This window comes from Macrobrachium rosenbergii, chromosome 44 (assembly GCF_040412425.1).
Source record: "Macrobrachium rosenbergii isolate ZJJX-2024 chromosome 44, ASM4041242v1, whole genome shotgun sequence".
Taxonomy (NCBI): Eukaryota; Metazoa; Arthropoda; class Malacostraca; order Decapoda; family Palaemonidae; genus Macrobrachium; species Macrobrachium rosenbergii.
In genome coordinates, this window is record NC_089784.1 from 23121099 (window position 1) to 23128003 (window position 6905).

The 6905-nt window shown below is 33.8% G+C and overlaps 1 long non-coding RNA gene across 1 annotated transcript in view; it reads left to right on the forward strand.

The window, feature by feature from the left end:
• The first annotated feature begins 1206 nt into the window (after positions 1-1206).
• Positions 1207-6905, forward strand: part of LOC136829144 (uncharacterized) — a 25782-nt gene continuing 20083 nt past the window's right edge. Inside the window, exon 1 of the long non-coding RNA XR_010850317.1 lies at positions 1207-1293. This is a non-coding gene — a long non-coding RNA (uncharacterized lncRNA). The remainder of the gene's footprint in view (positions 1294-6905) is intronic.

Genomic DNA, 6905 nt, shown 5'->3' on the forward strand with positions numbered 1-6905 from the left:
CGAATATTTCTGTCTCTGGGTATATACCTCGAGTGGTTTTATCAATAAATCCATATAAGACGGCCAGGGATAACCAGCTATTATAAAACAAAGAAGATTCAGCAATTTGGAAACTGTCCCCTTGAACATTGAAAAGCTACCAGTAACTGTAGTCTTTTTTCATCTGCATATATAAGGGAGTAATTTGTGCCAAAAAGAATATTAAAGGGCTGTTTTTGCTATACAAATCTAGTTCATTGATGGCTAGTTGCAAACTTAAGGGAGCTTAGAGTAAGAGTCAAAGTTTTGGTTCTTTCTGAAGGAACCAGAAAACGTCGTCCAGTAATGCTAGTAAAAGAGTAATATAAAGAACATTTCCTTCTCCTGAACAAGTCTAATAGGAGGAGAAGCGAAAACAGGGTCAATTCAGCCACCTCAGTATTAAGCCGAAAGTCTGAGCAAATATGGTAAAATTATGACCAGAACGCAGACCCATATATACATTTTTATTCAAACCATCATCCGAGAACTAAAATAATAGTAATTTCTTTTGTCTTGAAGCCGGCTGCGGGTCATGTGGCCTACCTTTCTAGAAGCTGACCTCCGGAAGGTCCGGAAAACTTCAAGTCTTAAATACCCCATGATTTTATAGACAGAGCTTTTTGTAAAATAAGAAAACCCTATTTAGGAAGTTGTACCTAAAAATTATTTTCACATAGAAGAAACTACTCATTTTACCCTGTTGTAAGCAAGTCATGGTCATCCCTGGTCTGCTGGAGCCATTCGATGTTAGTGGCATTTTTAAGAATTCCTCCCATAAAAGAATGGTTTTATATGCGAGATCCCTTACAATCATTGCCACAAAAAGTACGTGGGACAAAGTGGCAAGAATCTCGAAATACCACTAAAACAACATAAATTTAACGTCAGCACTAGGGAACACTGTCTGTAGTCTATTTTAGCACATGACTGAATGTAACAGCACTATGAGTTGGAATAATGCAAAGAGATCATATTTTGTAAGGACATTATAAAACGAAACATACTGACGCATATACTACTAAGAAATATCGTGTTGATTTGATCGACATCATCCCAGGGATGTTTAACTGGACGAACTACTTGTAAATAATACGTTCAGTTGTTTGATGGTTTGTATGTTTAAGTACTGCTACCGTAGAGGTGACTTCGCAACAACTATGTAATGATTTTTCGCGCCACTTGACCCCTAAAGAGGTGCTCTGAGAACACGAAAGGGCTTCGTCAACGTCTTGTTTTAATCCTTCCTCCAACTCAGTGACAACCTGAAACATCGTAAGTGATGATCGTCATGTTGTTCATTTATGCAGAACAGAAAAAAAATGATTTACACAAGTGGTTATTAAGGATGCTTGAAACTTATAAAAAGGTAATTCATGTGTCGCGTAAGTTTGCATTAAAATTTTTAGTGTTTGTAGTATGATTTATATTAGTTAGTATTAGTCTTGAAACTTACATACTGGTAATTTATGTGCTGGAAAATTTTGCATTAAACCTTAAAAGTTGATTCATTAGGAAAAGTTCTTTTCCACTGGTATACCTTGGTTTAACCAGACAACTGAGCTGATTAACAGCTCTCCTAGGGCTTGGCCGAAGGAATGAATTTCTATCACCAGAAATAAATTCCTCTAATTCTTCATTGGCCGGTCGGAGAGTCGAACGCTGGGCCAACAGCGTGCTAGCCGAGAGCTCTACCCACCCCTCCAATGAGAGAGAGATTGTAGGGTAGGTGCTTGTGTGTGTGAAACAATATAAGAATTCCTTATACCACTACTATTACTACTACTACCAACATCTGTCTTCATTCATAAAGTACATGGGCGCCGTGTCCAGTAAACTACGTCATACTACGCATCAGTAAGTGGGAGGGCCTTCAGTAATGTGGCTTTACTAGCCCCTATCTACGAGCCTGCTAGATTTAGCTAAGTTTCCCTTTAAATTTCTTTGCTCTACTCTGATAAGTGCCTTAATTATCAGCATTAGACATCACTGCATATTTTTGCCAGTTAGGCTGTGGCTTCAAATAGCTACTTCCAAAATACGATCCATATCCGATGCTTTCGTGAGATTTTATAGACGAAAATCAATTAGACACGGTCCTGAAACCCGCAGTAGGCAAGCCAAATTGTATCATTAAATTCGTATGGAGTAACATAACAGCAAGGTTAATTTAACCCCATCTTCAGGGTATTTTTAAGAATAAGGTTATTATAAAATTACTTGTTTCTCTTCTTTAAGGACCATTATTTATCAAATATAGTCGTGAGTGACACTTTTGAAATTTGTAACAAATATTTTTCAATGAATTTCAGTACTCGGGATACCACAAAGACTGTCTTTACTCTTGCTAAAAATACATTGAAATTTTTATTTTTAAAGACAAAAATATGAGGATTTTAAGGTGGAGTCCTTCATTAAAAGAATTTGACTTACAAATAGAGTATGTACCAGGGAGGGATAATATAATTCCAGATGTCTTGTCTCGTTCATTGGAGGTGTGAACACTAGTTTTCAATTTTTTGCTTTTTGACATGGAATTTTTTTCAGGATTTCCATTTATTGATATAATTCTGTGGAGCAACAAATACAATTTTTTCTGAATTATTAACTTTTCACTTGAAATAGATAATACATTTTTGTTTCTAGGCGGGGAGGTGTAATGAAAGAAACGTATATTCATTTCTTGCATACCCGTTTATTTAAAGTCAGTACATATATTATTAGTTTTTTCCAATTTTGTTAATTTTGTTTTCGTTTGTTATTCGACTCCTGAAGGTTGGACTTGGGTTTTTTCACTTTCCCTCGACGGTTGTTTTGCGTAAATAGATACATCACCCATGTAAGAATGTTTCTATTTGCATACTTGTTGGTGATGGTCTGACCGTTTGTCGTCCACTGCCGACTCCACCCGCAAGTGACGTGGAACTTTTGGATGTCGCCTTCAGTTTCAGTGTACAACGGTCCCGTTTTAGAGGATGTTTTAGCATCTTTTGCTTCTGGAGGCAGATACTGCAGATTTACGTCTGTGACACTCTAGGGACCCCCTCTGCTTGGTTAAAGACGCTCATTGGTGGTGCAAACTACTTTGCCACCCTATGAGCCGTGTGCTGTGTCGGCAGCCATATTTATTAACTCTGGTCATAGGTGGCACCGCACTTATGCCAAGCATTACTCTTGGGCACTGCCGGGAGTCTTGTGTGGTGTTGCTACACCTTTCATCTGCCTTCGCCTTCAGACTGCTAACATCCTGGGATCGTTACAGGTCCTCATAGTGCCTTACTGAGTGTGGACAGGGTTCGAGGACGACGCTCCACTGTAGCACTCCAGTTGCTTATTTTTGTTTAAGAGACAATTTATCGACAGCCTTATTGTTTTTCTTATATATAACTCCGGTTATGGATTATTATAAGTTAAAAGTATGTATTGTAATTGTATTTGTTAATAGTTTTATGAAGTTTAAGGTTATTTTCTATTCTCATTCACCTTCTATCGTGTGTTAGCATGATTTATGCCCAAGTGCAATTGTTGTTTTTCTACCTTCTACTTATTCCTGTCCCTTTACCTTGAGTAATAAAAGCTAACTAGCCAGAGGGTGGTTGAGTTTTTGTAATGTTTCGCGAGTGTGCCTTTTCCTCCCTGGTTCCAGTTTTCAAGGGGTATTTTTGTGGTTTAAGTTGAGGTATTGTAATAAGTGTTTGGTTAATTCGCGTAGCGTGTTCTTGACCTCCTCTTTATTTAGATAATTGCTCTGAATTGTTTATTTTCTGGCAGAGTCCTACCGAATATGATACTGGTACGAGTTAATAATCAGGAAAAAAGAAACAACGTACAGAGAACCCTATAGAACCTATGGTTCATTACAATATTATATATATATATATATATATATATATATATATATATATATATATATATATATATATATATATATATATATATATATATATATATATTATATGTATATGTACAAATCTATTTCTCGTGGATTATACAGTATATTACTGATACTGTATATGCATACACACCTGAATGTACACATCTAAATAATATACTGTAATATATATATATATATATATATATATATATATATATATATATATATATATATATATATAAAAAAGTGTATTATTTGTTTGTGTATATCCACGTATGTATGCATATACAATATGAGTACTATACTGTATGATACAGGAGAAATTAATTTATATATATGTATATATATATATGCATATGTATAATATACTGTATATTATACTATACATACATACATACATACCTACATACATACCACACTACCACCTTCCTGTTTACCTATTTAAACAGGACAGACAACCTCTTATCAACAAACCTATTCCTCCTCCATCTGTCATTCTGTCAAAATTCCCTCCTTGCCCCAAAACCACTAAGAAAGTGACTCCCCCCCCACAAAACTTATTTGAATACTTAGTGGAGGGTCAGATATTTATTTATCTGAGAAATTGTTAACCGCTCTCACAACTGTTGTGAGAGAGAGAGAGAGAGAGAGAGAGAGAGAGAGAGAGAGAGAGAGCGGAGGGGAGATGACATATGAGATGAGAAAGAACAGAGAGAGAGAGGGTTGGGGGAAAGGAACCGGGAGAGAGGGAGAGAGTGAGAGAGATGGTCCAAAAGAGGGAGAGAGAGAGATGACATGTGAGATGAGAAGGAACAGAGAGAGAGAGAGAGGAACCGAGAGAGAGAGGGGTGGGGGGAAGGAAGGGAGAGAGAAAGAGAGATGACATATGAGAGGAAAAGGGAACGAGAACGAGAGTTATTTTTTAAATCTGGCGGTTATATTTTTACTAGAGTAGAGATTCACCTCCATTTCCAGGGGTGTACGAAATATTGACTCCGCCTTCCTAGCTACTGCCAAAAATAAGTTTGAATATATCCTTAAAAACTCTCAATTTCCGTACAATCCCTTCATAATTGGGCATTTAATTTTATAATATATTTAAAAATTAACGAAATAATTCAGATATTGTAATTTGTAGAGGAAGTTATAACAGAAAAACATTAGTTTTTCTTCGACAACTAGGAGAGAAGACTGACAATGCAGTCAATATTTGCCATTAGAAGGCGAAAGCATAGTTTAAGTTTTCGGAAATATACTGTAAACGCGTATTTTTAATGGCTTGTAGCCTATATTATGTTTTAGGCTTATTATAAGCTTCTCTTACATAATTACATTCCTTTATTGCTCTATAACGTAATTTTGTCAATCATTTTGATATCCAGTTTTAATGGAAATTATCCTTTAGATATGGAAAGGATATTTGTAAGTACGCATTCCGTAGAGTTTCCCAAATCCTGATTACTTTTTATTATTGGTTAAAAATTTTTGAGAATTAAGACATTATCTAAGAGACTTTTAAGTTAATTTGAACAAATTTGAGAAACAGAGAGAGGGAAAGGAACCGAATGAGAGAGAAAGAGAGAGATGGTCCAATAGTGGGAGAAAAAGATAACATATGAGAGGAAAAGGGAAGGAGAATGTTATTTTTTAAAACCTGGCGGTTATATTTCTATCAGGGTAGAGATTCCCTCCATTACCATGGGCGTACGAAATATTGACTCCTCCTTCCTAGCTATTGCCAAAAGTAAGGTTGAATGTATCCTTATAAAAGTCTCAATTATCGTAAAATCCCTTCATAATTGGGCATTAATTTTATAATTTCAATAAATTACATTAACTATTAAGTAAATAATTTATATATTTTAATTTAGAGAGCAATCAATAATAGAAAAAGAATAGCTTTTTCTTCGATATTTAGTTTTCTTCGATATTTAGGACAGCCAAATGACAATGTTGTCAATATTCGCCAATAGATGGTGATAACAAAGTTTTTTAAGTTTTAGAAAATATAAATGTGTACTTTTAATGACATATATATATATATATATATATATATATATATATATATATATATATATATATATAATATATATATATATATAAAACATATGAGAGGAAAAGGGAAGGAGTGTGCTATTTTTTTAAACCTGGCGGTTATATTTTTATCAGGGTAGAGATTCCCTCCATTACCAGAGGCGTACGAAATATTGACTCCGCCTTCTTAACTATTGCCAAAAGTAAGGTTGGATGTATCCTTTTAAAAGTCTCAATTATCGTGAAATCCCTTCATAATTGGGCATTAATTTTATAATTTCAATAAGTGACAGTAATTTATATATTTTAATTTATAGATTTTAATAGAAAAGAATAGCTTTTTCTTAGACATTTAGAAAAGCAGAATGACAATGCTGTCAATATTCGCCAATAGATGGCAATAGCAAAGTTTTTTAGTCTCAGAAAATGTAAATGTGTACTTTTAATGGCTTATATATATATATATATATATATATATATATATATATATATATATATATATATATATATATATATATATATATATATATATATATATATATATATATATATATATATATATATATATATATAATATATGAGAGGAAAAGGGGAGTGTTATTTTATTAAACTTGGCGGTTATATTTTTGTCATGGTAGAGATTCCTTCGTTACCAGGGCCGTACGAAATGTTGACTCCGCCTTTCTAGCTATTGCCAAGAATAAGGTTGAATATATCCTTATAAAGTCTCAATTATCATAAAATTCTTCATAATTGGGCATCAATTTTATAAATTGCATAAGTAACATTAACTACTAAGTAAATAATTTATAAATTTTAATTTATAGAGCAAGCAATAATAGAAAAATAATAGCTTTTTCTTAGACACTTAAAGAAAGCAGAATAACAATGCTGTCAATATTCGCCAATAGCTGGCGATAGCAAAGTTTTTTAAGTTTTAGAAGATGTAAACGTGTTTTAAATGGCTTATATATAAATA